Genomic DNA, 26363 nt, shown 5'->3' on the forward strand with positions numbered 1-26363 from the left:
CCACACCAATGTGTCCCTATCCCTCCCTCCAGACCCACACCAATGTACACCATCCCTCCCTCCAGACCAACAGCAGCGCGCCCCATCCAACCATTCAGACCCCACCAAGAAGCCCCATCCCTCCCTCTAGACCAATACCATCATGCCCCATAACCGGTGCAGACCTAAACCAAGAAGCCCATGTGCCCCCCAACCACACGCAGATAGCGCCATCCCACTCCCTCTAAAACTACCCATCAAAAATAAATTACATTGCCCTATTAGCCCCCTTTGATCAGTTATAGACCATTGTTTCAGCTCCCTTTTCATAGCCCACCATACCTTTCAAATGGAATAGATAAAAATGATTTTTTTAAATACTTTCCGCACACCCCCGCCACATCTCGTCTCAATCTGGTGTTTTACAGGAACTTCTCACGGTATCCCGAAGAAAATGAAAATTGTAATCTCGGCCACCCAAATTCACGCAGAATCCTGCTGCAATTGCAGTCTGTCAGCCATAGCTTTACAGGGTCCCGCTCAGGGCGCTTCATCTGGTGTGTTGCAGAAACGGACCCGGTATCCCGAAGAGAATACCCACTTCAACCTCAGACAGCCAAAAGCATGCAAAATCCGATTGCACTCGCACTGGCAGTCCAAGCTTTCCAGCTCACAAAAAATGCTCACGAAAACCACAATGATGACGCCGGACGCCAAGTGAATGGTAGGATAAGTGCCCGAAGTCACGTGAGTTAGGGTAGGCGGGGCGTTGCTATGGCCCGTTTCTCGAATGGGAACTAGACACTTCCCTCCATGCTTCTCTTCCTAGGCACGTAGACTTCCTATGTGAAAACGTCACGACGACTTAATGGCATTACAGAATTACGTGAAAAAACGTCATAACGTATTAAAGACATTTCAGAAAGTATCGGCTAACTTTTAAACAAGTACACTATGCTATCGGGTCTCCTTGGGACTTTAAATATGTGTTTCAATTGATGATGAAAGCAACACGAGTCCTTCCTTTACGAAACGCTCCTGTTCGTTTTCCAGGCAGCATCAGGTGATTGTGTGCGAATTTTATATGCATTTCTTTTAGCTTCTATTAACTTAGATGGTTCTCACTCCTTTGTTGTTATATTGGTAAGAGGAGCCCTTTTGCAACCTCTGGAAATACACGTTTAAGTAAGAGGCTGAAGCTGTAATTCGTTTTGGTGCACTTATCACGTTTTAAAATTAAACATTGTATGTACCTGACTTTCAAAACATGTTTTGAAATTACACAGGGCAGCCTGTTGTTGGTATTTTAGACACAGTAGCTACTCCGAAGTTCATTTACGGTACAGTTCAGGCTCTGGAATGCTTTCAGACGCAGTAACTGCTGTGCAGCTGTGCACACAGACCGTGGTCTGGTGTAAATGTTGAAGGTATTTTGCACCGTGCACCGTCACCAACGCTAATGGTCCTCAGGCGCCTCGGCGGATATCTATAAATGATAAGGTGGGATGGGTTAGTAGGGTGAAGCGGGAGTAGGATAGTGAGAGGAGTGGTGTTCTGTTGGCAGCTTCAACTCGGTATACACCGGGTGCTGAGCTTTGGTGCGTGTGCTGTTGGTCGGCTTATGTGTTGTTGCAGTGTTGTGAAGTGCATGCGGCTTGTTGTGCGAGAGATGGTTGTGTGTTTTTTGAGTGAGATAAGTATGCAGAGAGTTTGAGCTTATATTGGTTAGTGGGTTACCTGACCTTTAGCATGCTAACATTCACAGTTTTGTCCAAGTGCAGCACTTGCCGACCTTCACAATCCTATCCAGACGTGGCGCAGGCCAATGTTTAGAATTCTATCTAGGTGTGGGCATGCTAACATTCACAATTTGATCTAGATGCTACTCAGGCTAATGTTCATATTTCTAAGTGTAAGTGAATATATATATATCTATCAGAGATTTCATGGGTAGGGCCGAGCCTGGGGTCAGGCCTGCCTAGGCCGAGCCCATTAAATCCCTGCCCGCGCAGTGCAGGCAAAATGGAAAGAAATGGTCAAATGTGATAAAAAAATAAATGTGCATGATTTGTATTCACTTTTGGATAACTGCATTGCTTCTTCACATTGTTGCATACGTGGATTTAAACCTTTTCTAAAAATGTTACCATCAGGTATCAAGTTGCTCACGCTTTCTAGAGTAATCGAGCATAGTTGCTATCCACTGAATAAAACCAATGGGTTGCAAGACTGAAGTATTATCTCCCGTCATTAATTCTTTCACTTGTGCTGTACATGGGGGGGGGGGGGGGGGGAATAACCGCATTTGCTTAATGTTGTGCGACATTTATTTAGTTTTTTATGGTGTGTACCTTGATCATCTATGTTGCAAGCCAAGAAGCTGAAGCGACATACCTCTTGGGGAGGTGGCGAGGGGAGGTCTGCCAGCGTGAAATTTGTGCAGAACAGCTGGGGGCTCAGATTTGAGCTTCCTGCTTTTCTTGAAACTGTTTAGTGCTAAGTCCGGCGTGATTCTTCAAAAGGTGCTGGGCCAGACCTTGCCCCCAGCTCAATGTCATGTAAACTTAATTACATGACATTGACCTGCTGGAGGTAAGGTGTTCTTGTGTGGCCGCACCCCCTGTGCCGGCTGCACCCCCTGTGCCGGCTGCACTGCTTTATATGCTGGCAGTCAGACCGGAAAAAAACAGACGCAAGTGTGCCCTATAAAAAATAAATAAATCATTAACTAAAGTTGCTAAACCCATAGGAAGAGCACTTTTGGGCGGCTTATAACTTCGCTCCCCCTGGACGAATCCTCACCAAACATTGCTAAAAAAAAGTATATGGCCCACTCTGAATTGTTTTGCAAAGTTTGGTGAGGTTTGGTCAAGGGGAGGCAAAGTTATGGGGTGGGGGTCTCAACATTTCTTTTTTTCCCATAGACTGAATGGAGAAAAACTTTGCTCACACCTACAGCCCAAACTGCTGGACGGATTTTCACCAAATTTGCGGCGGGTTGGTCCCGAAGCGTGCTTTTGTAGATTTGGTGGAAATCCGTCCAATAGTTTATTTAAAAACAACAAAAAAGTAGGTCTCAAACAATTAGTGATACCTATATCAGTTCCGCGGACAGGACACTGATTGGCTTAGAGGGCAACATGCTGTCTGCGGACATCGGACGCGCCCGCCGATTGGATGGTGAAGGGAGTCAGATTTTTGGAAACGCCCGCCAACTTGGATTCGCGGCCGGTGTCCAGAGACATCGCGGTAAAAACATCACAACATTGCACTTATCAAATAATCTCTGTGGAGGTAAGGGGTGATGAGGATGGGATGGGATATGGCTGCAAGAAGCAAAAAAACAGGTGTTATTCACTGCGAAAGTCTGTGAACAGTCCGGATGTTCGCGAACAGTCCTCTGAAGTTCGTGGACACCTCTGCATTACAGGGTTGGTGAAAAGCAGTTCATGGATGGCTTATAACTTTGGTGCAACTTAATTAAACTGCATGACATTTTGCACTTGTATTCTTGACCTGATTCCGAATGAGTCTGCAACGTTTGGTGGGATTCTGCCAAGAGGCGTCGAAATTAAAGGGGGGGTCTTAAAATAATATAAAGGCTTATAAATGAGGTGACAACTTTGTATTTGGCAGAAAAGGATTGTTGTGGGAAACAGGCGCCCTGACTGTTAGATGTGTTGAGCAAGGGCTGCAGAATGAGGCAAGGGTTGAGGGCAACCTGCCAACGTTGCCAACGGTATGTAAGTGAGACAGGGGGTTGTTGCCTGCTATCTGCGCACAAAGACACAATTCAGCTAAAATTGGTGTAAAGTTTAATTGAAGAAATCTTGAACAGCCTTAGGAAAATTCATAAAGCAGCCTGACACGTGTTTCGAGCTGAAATGCTCGTCATCAGACGCTGGTAATTCTGTGCATGATTGTATAAAGATCCAAAACGGAGATAAACAGAAAATAAAAGATAGAGGGTTGGCATTGTTATACCAACAGTAATATACCAGCATATGATTGCATGAATAGAAATTATGAACAATTAATCAGATTGCATATTTTTGTTTAAAATAAAGGATATAGTAGTTACCAGACTCTGGTAACTATGGATGCAATTACTATATCCTTTATTTTAAACAAATATGCATCTGATTAATTGTTCATAATTTCTATTCATGCAATCATATGCTGGTATATTACTTTTATCGGTTGTCTTTGTTGACCCTTTGATTTAACATTGCGGGTGCGGCCACACATGTATCCCTTACTTGGAACCGTAACTGTTGGTATAACAATGCCAACCCTCTATGTTTTATTTTCTGTTTATCTCTGTTTTGGTTTGATGTTTTGGATCTTTATATAATCATGCACAGAATTACCAGTCTCTGATGACGAGCATTTCAGCTCGAAACACGTGTCAGGCTGCTTTATGAATTTTCCTAAGGCTGTTGAAGATTTCTTCAATTAAACTTTACGCCAATTTTAGCTGAATTGTGTCTTTGTGCGCAGATAGCAGGCAACAACCCCCTGTCTCACTTATAAATGAGGTGCCATTTAACAAATCTACACTTAAATTGGGGAACTGATAATAGATCTAGGTATAAATGCTTTTGCGAAGTTTGGTGGGATTTTGTAAAGAGGGGGCAAAATTTGTGGGGGGTCACAAATTATTTTAAAGGCTTATAAATGTGGTGCCATTTGACGAATTTACAAAAAGGTTTGTAATAGATTATAGATCTAGATATACATGTTTTTGCAATGTTTGGGATTTTGTCAAGAGGGGGCAACATTAGAGGGGAGGTCACAAAATATTGTAAAGGCTTATAAATGTGGTGCAATTTGACGACACGCAAAAGTTTGCAAAACTATTTTAGATCTAGATATAAATATTTTCATAAAGTCCATATATGGATTTTGTCAATTGAGGGCTAGGTTATATGACTATTGTATGTGCATACATTTGACACTTTTAAAAAAATAAAACGTGTGGATTTCCAGCAAACTTGTGGGGAGCATTGGCAAGGATCTGAAAGCATTGTTTTGCAAATGTGCCCGTGTTTTATTTTTGAACAAGTGTCATAATGTAGGTACAAAAAATAGTGATATACCTTTTTGGTCACTGAGGTATAGCCGGTAGCAATGGGCAGTGGCCAGATTGTCTGGGTCGTGGAATAAGGTCATGATCCGGAGAATCTGGCTACTGGCCATGATCACGAGGGGCAACACATGGGGTTAAAGTGGCCATGTCCACCTGGGACCGGCTTTGTGGTAAAGTTGTTCGAAATTGGGATAGGTTTGAAAGGGAAAGAAAATGTGCTTGTAGTAATATGGTCATAGGGTTTTCTCTTCGCCTTCTGCAGGCTGCCATGGAAAGCGAAGAGGGGCCCTGTATGGAACCCCATCTTCCCTTTCCATGGTGGCCCTCTTGGAAAAGGATTTTCCTTAGATCCTTTTTTAGCACCCCGGGTTCCTGCTTTGGGAACCTAGGGTGCTAATGGCCTTCATCCCTCCATTACAGGGGCTGGAATTGGGGGATAATGGTCCGGAGACCTCGTTATCCACCCTCGCTTCGCTTGGGCTGATAACTTGGGCGGCTGGGCCAGAAACCACAGTTCCAGTCCCTGGAACGGGGGATGAACGCCACAAGATTCCCATTAGCATAACACAAAATGGAAATGTTGAAAAATCTTATTGAGTCTATGTACTTTACTTAGAAATGTAAAGTAGAGGGAGTCTATATGTTTTTTTAGTTCTATTTCTTTTAACGGTGGTTCCTAATGGAACATTTCTTTTGTTGTTTTCAGGTGTGTTTTCTATTTTGGCAGGAAAGCTTAGAACGAAATGTGGGTAGGCAAATGATAGAAGAGGCACCAAACACTAATATGGAGGGACAGGTGGACAGGGAAAAATGTTGCATGTGTGTTATTTCTAAGGTAGGGGGCAGTGTTTCTCATGCTCCTTGATTACAGCTTCAAAAGACTATACCATATTTAGACGAGATAGGACTAATATGCGTGGAGGCGGCATTGCTATCATCGTTAGGCATAATTCTCATGCCTAAATTAAGTCTTAACATAGTATCCGAATCATGTGAAACACTCACCATCAAACCTCGTCTAGCTAGCTCGAAAACACTGACTACCACCTCATCTATAAACCACCTAGACCTATAGGAACATTTGAGTAGGATATCCATAACCTACTTTCCAATAACCTTAAAGCCTCATCCCAGCTACTTGTCCTAGGGGACTTTTACCTGGGTTTCAATGACCTTCTAGACAAGAATGCCACCACCATTGCCAACTCTCTCTCTGATTTGGGCATAACACAAAAAAATCTAGAACCCACTCACAACAAAGGGGGAATCCTCGATTGGCTAGCAGACTACAACTGCCAACATCAAATCTATTGTCCCTCAACACTGGACAGACCACTTCTTTTTGTCCTTTGAACTATCTACCTCCAGACCTCTTCCGCAAGCATCTACTATGGCCCCACCATGAACAAGAAATAAAGAGCATCACCAGAGATAGTGATCCCAGTGATCCTACCCATCCTTAACCGACTAGAGGATCATCTAGACCCTGAAACATTAGTCAACGAATATATAACCAGATCATGTTAACCACCCTTGACAACATCGCACCTCAGAAACTTAGACGAAGTAAACCTAAATCTCACCGAAACAAATGATTTACCCCTGAACTAAAGGATTTGTGACTACTTAAGAGGAGTTGCGAAATAGCATGGAGGCTTACCCCCTCTGAAGATCACAAAATGAAACTAACAGAAATCTTCTCCCAATATAAAAAAGAAATTCATTCAACAAGGGCATATCCAATGCTAATTCAAATATGAGGGAACTGTTCACCATCTTCAAGGAAGTAAAATCACCCATACCCATTCCGGGCACATGCTCCAAAGATAAAACTTGGGGCTCTGACATTCAACAAGCACTATCTAATAAAATTACTTTACTCCAAAAGAAAATAGCCAAGAAAAAAGCCTCCCTCGCTCAACCACCCCAGACCAACAAGCTGATTATAGGCCATGCTTCAAAGGAACAGCACCCAGTGGTACGATTTACGTTCTCTAAAACATCTATCCTTGAGGTGGAGAAAGTCATCCTCTCTCTCAAGCCTTCCATCTGCCAGGGCGACACCTGCCCTGCCCAGCTCATAAAAGATGCCGCCAGGGATCTCTCCCCATTTATTTCTAAACTTGTCAATTCCTCATTCACATCCGGCATTGTGCCTACCAATGTAAAACAATCCTGGGTACTAGCCCTGCTCAAAAAGCAAAGCCTAGACCCTCTTATACCCTTGAAATACCGGCCCATCACGACAGTTCCTTTTCTGCTTAAAATCCTGGACAAGATAGCCTATAACCAAATCCAAAGTTTTCTGGAACAACATAAGCTCTTAGGAGCGCGGCAGTCAGGATTCCGCCCCCAACACTGTACAGAGACTGCCCTCATTGATTTGAAGGCACAAATAGATGATCTAAGAGATGAGGGGAAAATGGCTCTCCTTTTACTGTTGGACCTCTCAGCGGCATTTGACCTTGTGGACCATGGGGTACTTTGTAGCCACTTAGATTCAGCCGCACACTTCTCTAGAGAAGCGATAACCTGGATTGAATCCTTTCTCAGTGACAGGACCATGAGGGTGTTCTCCCCAATAGCCTCATTATGCCAAGATTTAGACTAACTAAGGTGGGGGGTGGCAGCTTCCAGGTTCGAGCGGCCCAATTATGGAACTCACTGCCTCACCCTCTACGTGAGAAGCAGTCCTTCCTGAAATTCAGATCCAACAACATTAATCTTCTGAAGTCTGCCTATGACTAGTCCTCTAGCTCAGACTCCTCTTCAGGAGACCCTTAATATTGACACGCTACTGACCTGCCTATTTGTTGCTTTTGTGGACATTTTTACTCTGCCCATCTAACCAATTAGTTAATGTCCACTTAGTGCCTGTACATATACTGTCCTCATTGTATTGTATTTTGTATCCATTATGCATGTATGTAATGTGCAATTGCCTCTCTACTTGTAAATATATTGTATTTGTATGTAACCTATGACCCTACCCTGCAACTTAAGCCTTGCATTTTCTGTACTGCTGCGCTCGGATACCTTCGGGTCTGGTGCGCATTATAAGTGAATAAAACAAACAAACAAAAGCACTTTGAAAGTGCTTCCCTCTGCAGAATGTTTTGTTGTACTATTTACAGAGGACTGTTGTCTTTAAAAAAAAAAAAAAAAAAATTGATCAAGAGCCTCTTTTGTTGCTTGCAAGGTAGTTGGTGGGATTTTGTGTCCCACAGAAGTAGGCTGTGTCGTTACAGTATTGGTTGAGGAAGATGAGGTGGAGGAAGACAGCCTCCTACTTGCTAAGAAAGGAACATCCTTTCTGAGAGCATTGTGGTCATAGGATTTGGTGTGGCAGCACATGGAGGTGGTCCCGTAGGATTACTGTCCGGGGAGTCCGCGACTGAATACAAAGTTGCACTCAGTGCATTTTACTTGGGTAGCTTTAGCCTTTGGTACATTCCCAACAGTGGTAAAGAACTGCCACACCTATGATTCTCTCTGGGTGCTAGAGGAAGGCACTTCCTCTACCGCATCTTCTTGGTACTCTTCATTGTCTAGGAAGTACTGCCCTTTTTTTGTTTTGAAGGTCCTCCAGCTGGTGGTGGCTTTTGGGGAGGAGGGATGGCATTAGCTGATGCCATTTTGAAGAAAAATAGCAGTTTTGTTAACATTTGTCCAAGTATCTACTGTGCACCAGATTGTTAATGGATAATGAGTACGAATAGGTGTAGGAGCTCTGAAAGGGGAATTTTGAAGTTGAAAGTTCCTAGATCAGTAGAAAATGCAGTTCCGAACTGTCCGCGAAGCACAGATCTTATCGCGAAGTGCAGACGTGTTCTCGGACACGTCATCGTGCTGCACGTCAGTGTATGGTCATGTGGTACTGTCTGGAAGGTCCGCAATGAAGTCAGATGTTCGTAGAGGTCTACGGATGCAAAATCAGTTTAATTGCAAAAAGTGTATAGAAGAGTTAAAAATGATGCTAGAAGGTGGAAAATGGCAGAGTTTTAAGGTGACACTTTGTAAATTGGGCACAAATATTGCTATATGGGGTAAGTATGATATTAGTAAGTTGTAAGAAAATGGCATGCACTGGTAAAAACCCATGAAATTCGCTGAAAAAACTGGTTACAAGTAAAACCAAAAAAACCCAGAAATTTGCCAGTTATTGTAAGCTAAGCAACCATAACTCACGCCACCACAGTGCACTGCTTAGACTAACACCCAAGACATCAAAGATGAAATCACAAATGTCATTGATTGAAACAGTGCTGCTTGGATTCCTGGTTTCTGGACACGGTTCGGAGGGGTTATCAAGTATTTTTCCTGTCTCCACCTGTCCAGGTTTGCATGGTTCGGACTGTGGTTCCAGATCACGGACCAAGAGGTTGGCTATGGAAACAGCTCTCTCCTAATTATTGTTGAAGGCGGCCATCATGCCCGTTCCTTTCCCTGTTCGGGGTCAGCGTTTCTTCTCACGGGTGTTCCTGGTCCCTAAACCTTCAGGGAAGTATCGCCTAATTCTGGACCTCGAGGCCCTGAACTGCTTAGTCCGGAAGTAACACTTAAAAATTGAGACTTTGCAGAACATTCTTCCAATGTTGTACAGGGGGGAATTGGATGGCATCTCTGGTTTTCCAGGATGCTTATTACCACGTGGCTCTCTGCCCCTGGCACATGAAGTTCTTCCATTTTGCAGTGGGATCCCAAAATTTTCAGTTCCGAGTTCTCCCATTCGGGCTGTGATCAGCCCCCAGACTCAGTGGTCTTCAAACCTTTATGGCCTGGGCCCCCCGAGCAAAGTTTGGGCAGGCCGGGCCCCCCCAAAAGTGCCAGATGGACAGTATGTAGAAATCGCTATGAACTTTTGCGTGCCGTCACCGCACCCTACTCCCAGTAAATACCCTGGGCTCTCCCACCCCTATCCCAGTGCTGCAGCACATCCTGCTCCCACCACAGTCGCATACACACATCCATACACATTTAAATAAAAAATAAATCGCCATTAATGTACCTCACGTGGTTGCTAAAATGCCCTGCTCCAGGTTGCTCTGCCCGTATGTGCGAGAAGGCGCAGGAGCACCCCCTCGCACATACATACATGCAGTGCACCAGCAAGCATTTCCAATGAGCTATGCAAGGCTGGCGAAGCAAAACGCCCCCAGCGTTGCATGATTCAGTGATCATGTGCGGCTGGAGAAATGAACTGTCAAAGGCAAACAGTGTTTCCCTTTGACAGTTCAGCCATCCCAGGAGCACCCCCTCAGCTGGAAAAAGCAGCTGAGGGTGTGCTCAGTGTTTCACTGGCCTGGCTCCTCCATAATGAGTGAGGTGGCCAGTGGGTGGACGCCCCCTCGCCCATTATGGATGAGCCGGCAGGCTTGGACTGGCCTATAGGGCAATAGGGCGATGACCGTACCAAAAAATGCAAAATGGTAGTTTAGGGCAGTAAAAATGGGCCACTTTTTTGGCCAATGTGGGCCAGTTTGAGGAGTTACTTCACTATGTAGCTTGTAGTTTTGACCATTGTTGCTGAATAAATATTCTTTAAATATCACCATTTGTTTACATTTGAACAAAAACAACCCATTGGGTACTATTCAAACAGTCTGTGACTAAACGCTGAATATCCATTTGCAACTGCTGGCCATTTTTTCATTGGTGCCTAAGACCGTTTTATGGCCCAGTCTGACCATGTGAGCTGCCACTTCCCATTTCCTCCAATCTTAAAAAAAAATTTTTTAAAAAGTGTGCAGACAGTTTGAAGACCTCTGCCCTGCCCCAGAGTGTTCACCAATCTGTTGGCTCACCTGGTGGTGCATTTACACCTGCGGGGCGTCCATGTTTTTCCCTACCTGGACGATTAGTTGATCAAGGCGTCCTGCCGGCAGACTGTCATGACTCATCTCCAATTGGGATGCCAGGCATTGCAGGGCTGGGGATTCCTGGTGAATTGGCAGAAGTCTCAGCTGGAGCCTTGTCAGGATCTAGTTTTCATCGGGGCACAGATTTGCACCTGGATGGGGAGGGTGTTCTTGTCCCAGGGGAGGGTCCATCGCTTGCTGGCTGTTCTGGGCAGGGTTCTCAGGAGGCAGTATGTCTCGCCTCACCTCTTGCTCAAGTTGCAGGGGCACATGGCATCTTGCGTGTTTCTGGTTCCTTGGGCCCATCTTCATTTACGACGCCTGGTGTCTTATCTTCGCTCCCACTGGCTCCTGACGTCTCAAGCTTACGAGGCTTTGATTCCGGTCTCCCCAGCGCTGCGGGTCTCCCTGCTGTGGTGGTTGGGAATTCCGAATCTCGGGACAGGGGTGTCCCTGGTCCTTCCTCCTGTGACCACTCTTACTACCGACACCAGCGGAAGGGGTTGGGGGGGGGGCAACATTGGGTCCTCTCAGCTCAGGGGTTGTGGGATCCGGAGGAGAGCCGTCGTGTGCCATTCTCCGTGCTCTGGTGTACTTCAAGGTGTTTCTGGAAGGCCAGTCAGTTTTGGTCTGGATGGACAATACGACGGCATTGGCATATGTCAACCGCCAAGGGGGTTCCGGCCGATCCTTGAATGCTCTGGCGGCTCAGTTAGGTTCTTGGGGGGGGGGCGCAAGGGGGAGAATCGCATCTGTTGTCCCTGGTGGCCTCACATGTCAGGGGGGTGGACAATGTTCGAGCGAATCTTCTCAGCTACCGGTTTCCCTCCTCTGCTGTTTTGGTTCTGTCGGACCAGGTCTTTGCAGAGATCTGTGTCAGATTCGGGACCCTGTTCTAGATCTGTTTGCGTCTCCAGCCTCAGCAAAGGTTCTCCTCTTCTGCTCTTAGTTTCAGGCCGAGGGCGATAGTGCAGTGGCCTCGGGGTCTCCTTTATGCTTTTCCACCTCTTCCCCTTCTGCTCTGGGTGATTCAGCGCATCAGAGTGTCCAGGGTGACTGTGTTGTTGATAGCTTGGTTTTGGCCCCGCCAGAGTTGTTGGAGCTTCAGTTCTGGGAAACTTGCCTGGTTCCGAAGTGGCCATGTCCCCTTCAGGGGGTCTGAGGTTGGGAGTCTGATGGATTCAATGGGCAGTGCGGCTATTGCACGGTCTAGGTTTTCAGGTCCTCTGGTCAAGTCTATCAGGAATGCTCATAGGCCCTCCACTCTGAAGGCGTATGGAAGGCATTGGGGCCATTTCCAGGACTGGTGTGGGCGGTCTGGTATCCCTCCCCTGCGTTCTGGTCTCCCTGCTATCCTCCAATTCCTCCAGGAGGTTTTTGACAAAGGCTTGGCTGTCTCCACGCTTTGTTTTCAATGGGCTTCCATTAAATTCCTCTTGGGGGACTCTGATGGCCACCTGGATGGGGGAGGTGTTGGTGGGGTAGTTGTTCTGTGGTTTTTCTTCTTCCCGTCTCTGTGCTTATAAAGGGCTTCCCCCTTGGGACCTTCCTCTTGTCTTGCAATTCCTTCAGGGGCTTCCCTTTGAGCCAGTTGCTGAGATTGACATTAAACAGCTCATGCTGAAGGCTGCTTTTCTTATTGGTATCACTTCTGCCCGTAGGCTGGAGGAGATTGGAGCTCTATTGTGTCACCCCCCCCCCCCTTTCCTGAGGGTGCTGCCGAATTCGGTGGTGTTGAGGTGTGAACCGAAAGTTCCTTCCTAAAGTTGTATCTCAGGTTTACACCTCTCAGGATTTGGTTTTCCCTGCATTTTTTCAGGATCAACAAATGCCAGAGGAGGTGGCTTGGCATGCTATTGATGTGCGGCGGGCGGGGTTGGAGTATTTGACATGGACTGCCCTCTTACGCAAGTCTGATAGTCTACTGGTTACTTTTGGTCCTACTGGTGCAGTTCACACGGCCTCTGTGGTCTCCATTAGCCATTGGATCAGGGTTGTTGTCTCCATGGCCTATGTGGCAGCTGGGCTTCCTGTAACCGCGCATATTCCGGGACGGTCCACCAGGGGGGTTTGGCAGCTTCCTGGGCTGATGCAAGGGGGGTTTCTCTACAGGAGATTTGTAGGGCTGCCACCCGGGCTGATCAAAGCACTTTTATCAACCACTATCGGTTGAATGTCTCCCTCTTGGGGGAGGGTTCCTTCGGGGTTGGGGTTTGTCAGTGGGGATGTGATTTTGGAGTTATTAAATGTGTGTGTTTTCTGCACTGTTTTTGGCTCTCTCATTGGGACCTTTTCCCTGTTGCTGCTATGGTATGCTTCATGAGGTAAGTACTGGGACAAGGAAGAGTGGACGTGGAGGTAATGCTCTGATTACTTACTGGCCCTCTTCATTACTGCTAGTCCTACTCTTCCTCGTTACAGTACTGACGACGCTCCTCGCCTCCCCGGGGGGGGGAAGGTCCCATGCTCCGGGTCGGTAATATGAAACTGACATAGTTATGGAGGAGGAGTTATATGGATCCAAAGAAATAAAGAAGGTCCTGTGTCGGAGGCAGGGGCCTCATGAGGTAAGTACGGTGACGAGGAAGAGTAGGACTAGGAGCAATGAAGATTACTGGTAAGTCATCAGAGCCGTACCAGAGCGGGGATACCGATTCAGACACAGTCCCTTCATGGAACTAATGACGTTTGATACAGTACCTGCTAATCCATTACATATGACAGAATACCTGAAAGATAGCATGCATAGTACGTACACTGGGGCTAACGATTCCAGTCACAGTATCTGCTCTGGAGCTAATGGTATTTGACACAATACCTGTTCATGAGCAAATCTGGGGTTAATGACTGCAGAAACTGTAAAAACCCCATGCCCCCGTTCCTTCTCGTGTGTCCTTTCCCATTTTTTATTCCCCTCTGACACCGCTGACAGCGTAAAGAAGTGATCAGTAGGGATAAACCACCGTGCCACGATTTTCAAAACGTTTTTGCTGCAACTGATGGGATGCTCATTCACTTCACTTGCGCCAAAAAGGTGATGATCGGTGCACAAAGGGCATTTAAATGTGTGCATCATAGTTGTGCACATTGAGGTGCTCTTTTCCCACCAAATGCACAACTGCGCAAGACAGATGGTGTAAAGGAGCTTCTGGGCATTTTCTAGTAAATCCCAATTTTCAAAAGAGGTGCACTTTTCAAAGCACGGGGGAAAAACATTTCACTGAGCCTATTTCGAACAGGTGCAGGGGGATATAAAATGTATGGGAAGGTCACTTCTGATCCTCTCATGCAATGAGTGAGTGAATGCTTTGTATGAATAAACGAGTGAATGTTGAGTTAAAGAATGTGTGTGTTTGTGCTGGTCCAGGGAGCTGATTTTGGCTAGCGAGGGCAGCACGGTGTCAATGCACAGAAAAAAAAGTCTTCTATTGGCATTTTCAACAGTAAGAACACATGTAACCCCATCCCTTCTTGCCCCCCACCTTCTTCCCTCGTTCCCAACACATGTAACCAATAACGCACCAAGTCCTGCCCCGCCCCCGGGCAATGGTATATAAACTCTGTAGATGGCTCCCGGTCCCACATTTCTATGAGTGGCCAGCTCTCTTATAAGCCAGTTTATGGGCCTTCTCGCTGTTTGAGAAACCCCCCCGCCCCCATAGTCCTCGCCTCCCCTAGAAACTTCAGCCGTATCTTCTCCTGGCTTCCTGTGAAGGTGGCCTCCCTAAGTGGAGCGAGTACTCTCACTAGCCCCAGCGATCTCATTTTCCTCGGGCACCATACGGCATGCGAGTCCCGCTGCCCATGATCCAGGACAATGTCCCAGTCTGAGAGAAACCTTTGGTGATCCCTTTGAGTAGGTCACCCACTCCAGTGCCACAAAGTTCTAGATTTTACTAACCCATTCGTGCTCTGTGGGGGCAGCTTTTTGTTAACATTTGTGTGCTACCACAAGTGTTGACGCCACTATCAGGATGACGTATCTCTTTCTTTGAGCTTTCAAGGGTAGATTTTCCAGAATCCTGCCCATTCCCTGGATGGCTAGCCCTATGTTGTCTGGCATATGACTCCCAACAGTACTATTCATTGCTGCACGGATCATGTCCCAATAAGGCTGTATTACTGGGCATTCCCACTAGATATGCTTCCACAATCCCAGTTCCCTACATCTCCTGCAGCACAGCACTAACGCAGTTGTGTTTTTTTTTGGGGTGAGATGCCCTTGGACAATTATCCTAACCCACATCTCCTGAATCTGGATGGCTTGCGTGACCTTGCAGATATCTGCCCATAACTGAGTCCAAAGTTCCCCTCTAGCAGCTGCCCCACTGCAGTTTCCCACTACTCCATATAGTGCCATGCCTGGCTCCTTGCCCCTTCTGTTATAATCCCATATAACGCTCCTACCAAATGCCTGTCCCTGTGTCCATCGTTACGTATCGTTCGAAGGGTGTGAGATCCCTGGTGGCCGCTGACCAGAATTGGGTTCTTAAGCCATTGCCTCAGTTGAGAGTAGCAATGCCTCTCCCCCTCATTTAGCCCGAAGTCCTGCTTGCACTGTACAAAGGATTTAATGTCCTGACTCGAGGACATGCCACTTAGTTTGCGGCACCCTTCGACCGCCCATCCATTGAAGGCACCCCTTTCCATACGCAGTGTGAACTGGGGATTCCTAAACCGCAAAGTCAGTGGGGAGGGGAAGGTGGTCAAGTTCACTCTCATCATCATGCCATGAGTCCCCCACTGATATGATAGGTTATTTAAAATGCGCTTATTACCCAGCGGTTTCTAAGCGCGGACCCGGGTATCGAACCTGTTGCTCCGTGTCGTCTTGCTTCCAAGGCGAGCACGTTGCCCCTGAGCTATCCTCCCGAGACACGAGGGCCACTATCTTGCTACGGTACATGCTTGAAGGTGTATTCCCCCTTGGGTCGCCACAACACCTCGTCCAGTTGCGAGCCCACCACCGTTTTGTGCATTCGACACCAGACCTTCCCGCAATCGCCCCTGAACCAATCCCGGATCACTATGATTTTAGCCGCAAGGAAATGGAAGTGGAAGTTTGGTGCTCACAGCCCTCCCTTACTTCTGGGAGACATTATCATCTGCATAGCTACCCTGGGTCTCATGCGCATCCAAATAAATGACCCGCATGTTTTTGTAGGGTCCTGAAGAAACCTTGGGGAACCCGCAATGGCAGGGCCGTGAAATTGTACAGTATTTTAAGAGCATTTATCCTCCCCATCCAGTATATTGATAAGGGTACCCATTCCACCAGCAGCCGGTGCAGCTTATCCGCTAAAGGCAGGTAGTTAGCATGGTAAAGAGTACTTAGAGAATGGGTAATTTGGACCCCCAAATATCTAATGCCGGTTTCTGCCCATCTACAGGGTGCTATACCCTGCAATTCCTGAACCTTTTCTGAGGGGTGTGAGAAACCTGAGGGTATTCTCCCAAGCGAGCTTTGAGAATCCCTTATTCAGGTGGCCAAAGAAGGGCCGACACACTATAATCCCAACCCTGGGACCGAAAGAGCAAGAATAGATCACATGGGTAGGGGAGTCTGGGGTTATGCTCAGGAGAATAACCCAAGGGAGACACAGTATTGTAATGGAGAAGGAGAGGAGGGTGAGATCCCTGAAATCTTCATAGGCTGTACTACATCTACCTCCCTTCTTCCCATTAGACCACTCCCGTCACAATCCGACATTCCCTCCATATCCGGTAAATACCCTAGGAGTCCAAACCCTGTTGCACTTCAAAACCGCACCTCCCAGAATCCCTGTTTTTTAGTTCCCTACCTGCATACTCCTGGTCATTCTTTTTCATGCCCCTCTAGTCACTATTTCCTGCACTCCCCATTTGCTCAGACAAAATCACTTCCAAGCCCACAAGTCTCCCTGTTAACTTCATACTAATAATCAGTCATTCTGTGTGCCTCAAAAGCCCTCCTCCTCCTTTCAAAAGCCTTCCGAGATCACCAAAAACCCCTCTAATACGAGGGTTGTAATGCCATATAACACTGTTTCCCCATCCTATCCCTTAGGACAATCTACTTCACACCCCTCCCCCCCCCCCAGATCCCCTTTCAACACAAGCACTTGTTTACCCCACGAAAAACAGACTCATGAAGCTGTTAACCTGACATGTCCCAACACAAGGGTCAGGAAAAGTCAGGCGATTAATCTGCATCACACACCTGATGACCCTTTCCTTCGAAAGGTAGACGAAAAGAACACAGTACGAGCAAGGCAGACAGCAGATGAAGCAGCTATCCAGACCCAGCAGTTCAAGTGGAGGAAAAAGGCGTCAAACATCGAAAGACTGACGAGGAGAGACACGACCTTGCCCTTTTTGACAAAACCCAGCGAAACCTCAGCAGAAGGAATCAGAAGACCGAGGACAATAGCCCAGGTGTGTTGCAGCAGATGTCAATGGTACACGCAGTGTATCAGCGCTGATAAGCCGGAGCGAGGGAGACTCGTACCGCCTGGGCTCCAGCTACAAGTAAAGCCAAGCGGTTCATCATGGTTGGTCAATGGGAAAGCCGATAAGAACCGGGCTGTGGTGAATGAAAGTTACGAAATGGCAAAGTGAGAGAAGTTCAAAGAACTGTAAAATTGTAAGGGGGGAAACCAGCTGCCGAAGGGGACCGGCACCACGTGGGTGGTTCTACAAGAATCTCTGGTCGATCCCCATCTGAGTAAAAGTACAGATTACAGAAGGCCGTAGGTCAAAGTGGTCATACAGGAGGTCAAACAAAATCCACATAAAGTCGAAAGCCTTTGCCCTAAGAACTATAAAGAAAGCGAGGGGAGTGAACGCTGTGAACATTGAAAGTACAGGTGAAGTTGGCAAGAGTGAACCTGGAAGAGGGATGCTGACGAGAAGGGCACAAAGTCTAAAGTCCCAATAAACAGTGTTAGGACAATGGTGAACCCGGTCGAGGGATACCCACTGGAACTGTTTAGAAAGACATTGAGATTGGTGAATGCTGGAAAAGCCATAGTGAACCCGGTGGATGCAGGCTGAAAGCAGAGAGGGGTCTGCGCCCAGAAGAGGGGGACCCAAACTTTCATGTGAAGGAACTTTTGTTTTGTAGTTTGAATACATCAGGCCCTCGAATGCAAGAGACATTCAGGAGAAACGAGACTCGGCCATAGACTGACCTGAGAGCTGCAAGTGGAACTGTCATCTTGTGCTGTCGAAGTTCGAGCTTGTACTGTGCTCAAAGATCCCACCTTACCCCATGCTTAAAATGTTGGGATGGGAGACCCAAGATACTGCATCCTGACACATTATTTGTGAACTCTTCTCTCCTTTTTTGAGAACCTTCCACACACTTTTTGTATTGGTTGTAAGGTTTGGACATGGGTTTCTTAGTATAGGCCCTTTTTATTTGACACAAGGCCACTAGGACTGCCTTATTTTGCATTTGATGGCCGACGCTTGCACCCATCTTAGATTTAGGCTTAGCTTAGGCGTTTTCCCACCCTGTATTTATTGTTCAATAAACACTGTTGAACTGTGATCGCTTGTGGCTGTCTTTACTGTTGCCACCATGAGTTTCTTACAGGGGGCGGTCATATTTAATAACTGGCTTGTGAGCATTTATTTTTAACCCTGCCACCTCCCCAAAGAGAAGGAAGTTCCTGCGAGATTCTTGGAAATGAGGTTTCTGGTTCTGTGATCAAGAGGAGCATGTCATCCGGTAACGCTTGCGACTCTATGCTCCTCACTCCAAAGGGAATCCCCTAATATCCGGGGAGGCCTTAATGGTAGCCAAGAGCGGCTACAGGTGGATGGCGTATAAGAGCGGGGTGAGCGGGCAACCCTGGTTTGTGTCTAGTGAGACCGTGATCCTCTGGGAAAGTTGCCTGTTGATTGCCAGGCGCAAGCAGGAGTTCTGTAGTTGGCTCTTACCATTCAAAGGAATTTAGAACCGAATCCCATAACCTCCATGGTATGGAAGAGGAATGGTCATTCGACCCGGTCGAATGCCTTCTCAGCATCGAACTCTAGTATAAGAGCAGGGGGTTCTAGATTTATTTACTTTTTCAATCAGATGACAGACCAGCCGACTGTTATCCGAGGTCTGCCTATGCCTAATAAATACTGACAGGTCGGGATCAATCGGTCTGGGGAGAAGCTTATGCAGATGTGACGCCAGAACCTTGGTGTAGATCTTTGTATCTAGATCAATAAGGGCAATTGGCCAGTACGAACCACATAGAGTGACATCCTTACCCAGCTTTGGGAGCAGCACACCCATAGCTACTTCCATTGTCGGGTGATATACCGTGTCCCCCACCCCCAAAAGAATTGAAGAGCTGGACTAAGTGCAGTATCAGTGACTCTATAAAGGTTTTGTAGAAAAACGCTGGAAAGCCATCCGGGGCCTTTCATGATGGCAAGACAGCTATAGCCACCCGTACCTCTTCAGGAGTAATGTCTCCCTCAAGTTCTTGAGGAGTGATCTTGGGGAGCGGGCCCCGGGACAGCTATTCCACTTGGGCCCCCTCCTCAGGGGAATCTGATGTGTACAGGAATTAATAATATTCAGTGAAGACCGAAATTATGTCAGGTAGAGCAGTGTTTTCTTGCCCACCTTCCTTTATTTTAAGGATTGTGCTCAATGCTTCCTTTTTCCTAATCAACCTCGCTAACCGGCGATCCGCCTTATTGGCTTTGACCTAATACCTCTGTTGGAGGTAGAGCAATGAATGCTCTGCAGCTGTAGTCTGCAAAACATCTAATTGCCCCCAATCAGCCGATATTCCATTTGCAGTGTACTCCATGCGTTATTTGCCATTTGAGCCATTATTTGTTTAAGTTTAGCTTCCAATTCCTCCTGTCAGAGACCTAGTGCCTAGTTGTTTGTCCCTCTGGCACTTCGCGATGAGCCCCCTACACCCTTCAATGTAGCCTTACACGTGTCCCATACCACCTGCTCGCGTACACCCTCTGTTGCGTTAAGTAATCCAAGATTGTATTCTTTATGTTTTCACATAGGACTCCCTCCTTAAGGATGTGGCTATGGAACTTCCACTGCCATAGGCCCGGTTCGTTCTGCCCCATATTTAAGGTAATCATTATGGGTGCATGGTCTGGCAGGGCGATCATTCCTAGCTATATCCCTGCGACCCTACCCAATAGTGACCTCGAAATCCAGGAGCAATCTATCCTTGAGAAGGATCTATGAACGTGGGAATAAAATGTGTTGCCCCCCGCCCCCTCAGGTTCCTCCAGCCATCTACCAACGCCCATCAGTCCATTTGTTCATGCAAACAGGCAGATGGCGCCACCTGGTTGTGGAACACCTTTGCGCTCCTGTCTTCTCTTGGGTCCCACGCCAGATTAAAGTCACCTACCAATATTATCTGCCCTTTGGCAAAAGTCTCCAATTTGATCAGTGTTGCCCGCAAGAACCCATCTTGCCCTGTTTTGGGGGCGTAGATTGCTGCCACTGTATATATGTCCCCCTCCCCCATTGGAAAGATGCTGCCAGATACCTACCCTCTGTAGCTTTGACCGGGAAGCCTGGTATGTCCCGAATAGTGATTAACACCCCAACCTGCCCATGTCTACCCCTTGATTTTCGGCTTATGCCTGTCTCGCCTCCTAACGCGCGTCTCTTGGAGGGCTACAATTCTCAACTTCCCCCACCCTAAGAACTGTTCCACCTTCCTTCTTCTAACCAGGGAGTTACGCGAAGCACTTCCCTCTTTCCCCTGTTCGTCTTACCTTGCAGTTCGCACTAATGATGAGTGGCTGCCGTTGGGATCTCCTCCCCCTCCCACTTCACACGCCCACCCCCCTCTGGGCAGTCTCAACCATCCTCTAGCTCCCCCGACCCATCATCTCTGGAATTGAGCCCTTGTAACAACCCAGAGTAAACCTGTGCGGGGCCCCCTAGACTCATGTAGATAAAACAAGACATCCTGTACCACCCACCTCCCCGGTACTTTTCCCCTACCTCCCACCCCCAGGTGGGCTACAACATTCCTTCCTATAACCCCCCCTTTTCCGTCAGCGTGGTGCTCCTGTGTCGATGCGCGTGTGGGCACCTTCCACACCTGCCCCCTCTTCGTTGGGTTAAACCGTGCCCCTTACGCCCTGTTTATTGTAGACCCTTGTTGAAAACTTCGTTCACTCCCACATTTATCTCTTGAGCAGTTCTCTTGCCTGTCTTTGTTCTTGCCTTGGTGACCCTTCCTCCTCAATATTCAGTACCCTCGTACCCTCCTTGTTGGTGGTGACCCGATGCTGTTTCCCTTCCCATTCAAACAGTAGTCCAAAGGGAAAGGTCCATTTATAGCGCATGTCCGCTTGCATTAGTGAACGCACCACCGGGCCCATCAGTTTACGCTTCACCAGGGTGGTCTGGCCTAGGTCCTGGAATAGCTCAATTTCTTAGCTGATTTATCCGGCCTTCCTCTAAGCCGCCAGTACCTTCTCTATCTCTATGCACTCGTGTAAGGCCACCACTACATCTCTGGGTCTGGCCCCTGGCTCTCCCCTCTTTGGCCCCACTCTGTGTATGCGGTACAGCTCTATCCTCGACCAGTCTTCCACCTCCAGCAGCTCTGCAAACACTTGCTGTGCCGTCGTGTGCAGATCCTTGTCCGCCACCCCCTCAGCGAAGCCCTTTACTCGGAAGTTAGATCTTCTCGAGCGGTTTTCAAGGTCCTCGCTTTTGGTCTCCAGGTTCGGCATGACCCTTGCTAATTGCTCTACCAGCTCGTCGCTCTTCCTTTTGTCCTCTGCAACCTCTTGTATGGCACTCTTCACTGCATCAGTCTGCTCCTCTAGTTTCGTTATATCCCCCTTCTTCTTTTGCACCGATTGGGACAGTTCTGCTCGCATCATGCTCAACTGTGATTGAATGGTGTTCACGATCTTGTCCCCAAAATCGTGAAAGCATTGGTGATGGATCTCCTGGGTGACCACTTAAATCTTTTTACGGGGTCTGCCAGCCTCTCCAAAGCCCCATATCTCCACAGCCGGTACCTCGCTGTTTCTGCACCACAGTCTCTGCCCTTCGGACCTCTTCTGGCCATTTTATCAGGGAATAGGAACCTCCTCCGTCCGCCGATTTGTGTGTCTGCCCTTGACTGTGTGGGGGATTAGAACTCCCCTCTAACTGTGCGCAGGTGAGCCACTGTTTGTCTTCCTCCTCGGGTTTCAAAAGACACTCCTCCTGGCCTTGGTGCCAGAATCACTCCGCCCTGAGCCCAACCAAATGGCCTCTCCCTTATTCTTCATTGCCCACCACGGACAGACCGGGGAGGCCAGGGCCCCACCAGTCACTGTCTCCTATGCGTGGTGCGCCTTTTGCTCCCTTGTCTCCGTTGCTGTGCTTTTGGACGGGGTTGCACTGGCTGAGGCACTATATGCATCTCCAAAATCCCAAATTTCCCTCAAATTGGCCTCCAGCCGCCCTGGCTATATTACCACAGGGCTATCTCATGTCTTCTCTGCAAAGTGCTGGCTTTAGAGTTTAGGCAGGGGCCCTCCTTTTGCCGCGCTCCCGCACTCCTCACCATCACACTGCTCAACGCTAGTGATCAATGCCCAAAGCTAGTGATCACTGCCTGCTGATCACTGCCTGCACTGGCCAGCATCTACCTGCTTGCACTCTTTCCTTGGCCCCGGGCACACGCTGATCTGAGATGGTTCTCCCCCAAGGTGGGAGGGAGGGGGCCGGGGAGTCAATCCCCTCGGGGTCACTGCCTTCCTGCCTCTTGATTTTCACTGTGCGGCCCCTCTCGGGCTTCTTGGCCGCTCCGGGTGCTCTTCTCCGCTGCGCAGCTCTCAGCAGTGGGCTATGGGTATGGCGCCTCCGTGTCCTCCTATCTCTCTGATGAAACGCTGCTTCTCCAATGCGGGTGGGGCTTGGTCCCGCTCAATCTTCCTACTGGTGCTCGCCAGCAAGGGAGCCCCAGCTCTATGAATCCAGCCCCAGTGGGCCTCAAATATTGCAGGCAGCTCCTTCCTGACTGGCTCATCTGCTGTCCACTGTTGGACAGCGGCTACTTTCTCCCACCCCACCTCGCAGCCTCACTGGGTCCTCGGCCGCCCGGGTCTCCCTGAGTGGTTATTCTTGCTTGTGGTCTGCGAGTGTGTCTCTCAGCTCGGCCTGCATCGGCCACGGGCGTTGTGCCTCTGCACCCGTGTCTGCTGAAGTCCCCCCAGCGATCCGGGCTGCTGCACTCCACCACCGCAACCTACACCGATAAATCCCAATCTGGGGAAGGCTCTTTTCATCTATATTTATTGTCTTTTGCCCCATGGGCTGAGAGCTCCACGATCACGCTGCTCTCCCCTCGGCAGCCATCTTGGAATCCCAATCACAATGCGCTTTTTAATGGGTAGCCATCATAGATGGCAGTACAAAATGCTTGTTTTTTTTAAATGGAAGGGATATGTGCTTTTATGTGGCTGCACTAGCATTTTTGGGTGACTTAGCAAGCATGAGTGTTATTAGTGTCTAGACTGGCATTCAGGGCAGCCAGTCAAGCCATTTCTTACTGTGGCTTTTTTCACTGGGCATCAAGGGTAAAGCAAACATGATGAGTATTAGTATGCATCTAGAGTCTCCTGCATTGTGCAGCCAGTTTGGACATGTTTTCCTGTTGTGACAAGACATTTGTAAAGGCAAAGCCAACCGGAGTGAGAGGATGGGTGCAGAATCAGGAGGAATAGGCGTCTGTGAGTGGTGTTTTGCATGTGGTAATTTGTGAACGGCTTTGCGCGCTGTAACCGTTTGGGTAAGATTCTATGCCCTCGGGTGTGTGGTAGTGTGTTGTGTTGGTGTTAATGCTGTGTGGTTATGATGGGTTGGTCGTGTGCACTGGTTAGATAGTGTCCTTAAGGGATTCAGAGTCGCGGGTGGTCGTAGCTGTAAGGTAGTCCAGCATCTTGGTGTGTTGCATTTTAGATGGTACTGGGCTATGTGGGTGGTTCACTCTGGATTTTGGCATAGTAATGGTTCTCTGTATGTTTAAGAGTGTGACTAGTCCATGATCTGTTGAAGTTGCTGGTGTCCCTGCTAGGTTGACATTGTCTGCTGAATAGCCAGGTTTTGAGCAGTTTCCTGAAGGTGATGTGGTCTTCTAATTACTTTGGGCATGTTGTTCTAGGTGTTAGCAATTAGACGTGAGAACGCTGTTCTGCCGAATTTCCTTTTTTCGTAGTGTTTTGCCTCTATTTGTAGGTCGTTGCTGGATCTTAGTACCCTTCCTGGGCGATACCGGCTAATCTTGTCTTGGAGGAATTCCGTTCCTTGTCTGTGCAAGGCTTTGTGGGCGATGTAGAGTGCTTTGAATTTGATGCACTTTTCTTACTGGTAACCAGTGTAGGCTTTTCAGTGCTGGAGTGATGTGGTCTCTTCTGTTTAGTCTTCGTAGGATCTTGGCTGCTGTATTTTGCACCCTTTGGGATTTCTTGGTGAGTCTTTCTGCATTCCTAGCTAGAGGCGGTTTGCGTAGGTAATTGTTGTGAGTATCGAGGATATGATTGTGAGGGTTCTGCGGGGGAAGTAAAGGTAGTGGGTAATCCTCTGAGTAGTAGGAGGAAGAAGCATTTTTGGCGATTGCGTTAACTTGCAGTTCCAGTGATAGTTCGTTGTCCATGAGTATTCCTAGTTTTATTACTACATTGGTAGTCTCTGATTGCGTTCCCATGCCGATTGGCTCATCCAGTTGTGGGTTCCCTCTGTCGAATCCTGTGGTTCAGTTTGAGGTTGTTCGTTGATGTCCAGTTGTATATGTCTGTGAGGCGGTTTTTGAGATTATTTTGTTCCTGTGTTCTGTCTGTTTTCACAATCGGTTATGTCGTCTGCATAGTTTAAGGCGGTAAGTCCATGGGATCGAATGATTTTCATCAGTGGGCACATGTAGAGGGGAGAGGCTGGAACCATGTGGCACTCCGCAGGATATATTTTTGGTGTTTGAGGTAAATAGTGGTAGGTGGGTTCTTTCGGTTCGGTTTGTTAGGAATGAGCTAAACCACTTTAGTGCAGATTCCTGTATGCCACATTCCATCAATCTTTTTATTGGTGTTGCATGGCTGATTGTCAAAAGCCACTCATATGTCCAATAGAGGAAGGCCGATTGGTGTCGTCGTCTGTATTTTATTTTCAGGTCGTCCCATATCGCTAGAAATGCTGTTTCTGTTCCTCTCATCGATCTGAAGCAAACTCGTGATTGGTCGAATATTCCGTTTGTTTTGTTTCGACATGTTTAAGATGGATTTTGTCAGTGCTTAATTTGTAAAAAAATAAGTGCCAGTGCCCAAAAAATATTGGCCCCATAATGCCGGGCGAGGTACCGCCCGCAATGCAGGGGCGCAGCCCGGGCCAGTTCAGTGCTAGACCTAGATCGGCCCATCACACTGCTGTTGCTCCATGTCACATTTTTGGCGCTGCAGCAACTGCTGGCACAGGCTAGTAGTGGGATGGATGGGGAAGGGCAAGGGCACACATGGGTTGCGAAAGTATAATGCTTTAAAGTTGGAAAACACTTGTTGTGGTAGGTGCATGTAAGACTGTTTATTGTGTCCATAGGAGACCTCCTGTGCTTTAATTGGAGACTTCACCTTGGGCAGAATATAGAGCTTGGACTGCAGTCTCGCTTTGGCTGTGGGGTGCTAATCTTGCCCAATCTGCTTTACTCCAGTATGAACTGCTCTTGAAATAAATTTAACCAAACTGGTGCCACTCCTTTTTTTGAAATATTGCATATGTGATGGCTGAGATGCAGTGTCCAGCGGCCAATCGGAGGTGCCTGAAAGCTGAAGGGGCCCAGTCTGTACATGCAGGTCTATACAGAGCAAGAGAGCACCCAAGGACCCTACCCAAGAGTACACAGATGTAGGGCTAGCCTTTGATTAAAAGAGGGGACCCGACCGCATTCTATCAGTGCAAGTTAGTGATAGTGCTGCTATCATTACTGCAGTGTCGTCATTATTGGACACTTTGGTCATTCAATTAAGTGTTCTCCAAATCTTAGTTCTCATCTTAATTGAACACGTCTTGTCCTTGTTGGCACTCACGGGCGGTGCATGGACACACAGGTTTAAAAAACAGGCGGGGTGACCTGGCGGTGACCTGACCTTCTGCAGTGCGCACAGCACGTGGCCACTGCAGGCCAGGCAAAAAGAATAATACGCTGGTAACCATGCGCAGGCAGGCTAGCAGCAGAGTTTTGAATCAGTGCCTGCCAGTGCCCAAAAAAGAGTGTAGGCTGCACGTTCTCTTTTCTCTTACACCTCCAAAAACGTTTGCTCTGCTACAGTGACATAGCAAAATGTGACACCTTCTCACACTAACCAACACAGGAAGGGCCGGGTTGTCTTCTACAATTGAAGACCAATGCTACATTTCTGCTTCAGTTCCCACAGCATAGGTGTCGGAATTGATCTGCATTCGAACATCT

At 47.7% G+C, this 26363-nt stretch overlaps 1 protein-coding gene across 2 annotated transcripts in view; it reads left to right on the plus strand.

The window, feature by feature from the left end:
* The first annotated feature begins 916 nt into the window (after nt 1–916).
* The window catches only part of TXNL4A (thioredoxin like 4A), a 152567-nt gene continuing 127120 nt past the window's right edge, over nt 917–26363 (plus strand). Inside the window, exon 1 of one of the 2 annotated variants that reach the window (XM_069620581.1) lies at nt 917–1042. The gene's annotated coding sequence lies outside the window, so the exon portion shown is untranslated. Of the gene's footprint in view, nt 1165–26363 lie in introns of both variants that reach the window. The other variant, XM_069620582.1, reaches the window with a different exon arrangement.

Source organism: Ambystoma mexicanum, chromosome 5q (genome assembly GCF_040938575.1).
Source record: "Ambystoma mexicanum isolate Mex_15411 chromosome 5q, UKY_AmexF1_1, whole genome shotgun sequence".
Lineage (NCBI taxonomy): Eukaryota > Metazoa > Chordata > Amphibia > Caudata > Ambystomatidae > Ambystoma > Ambystoma mexicanum.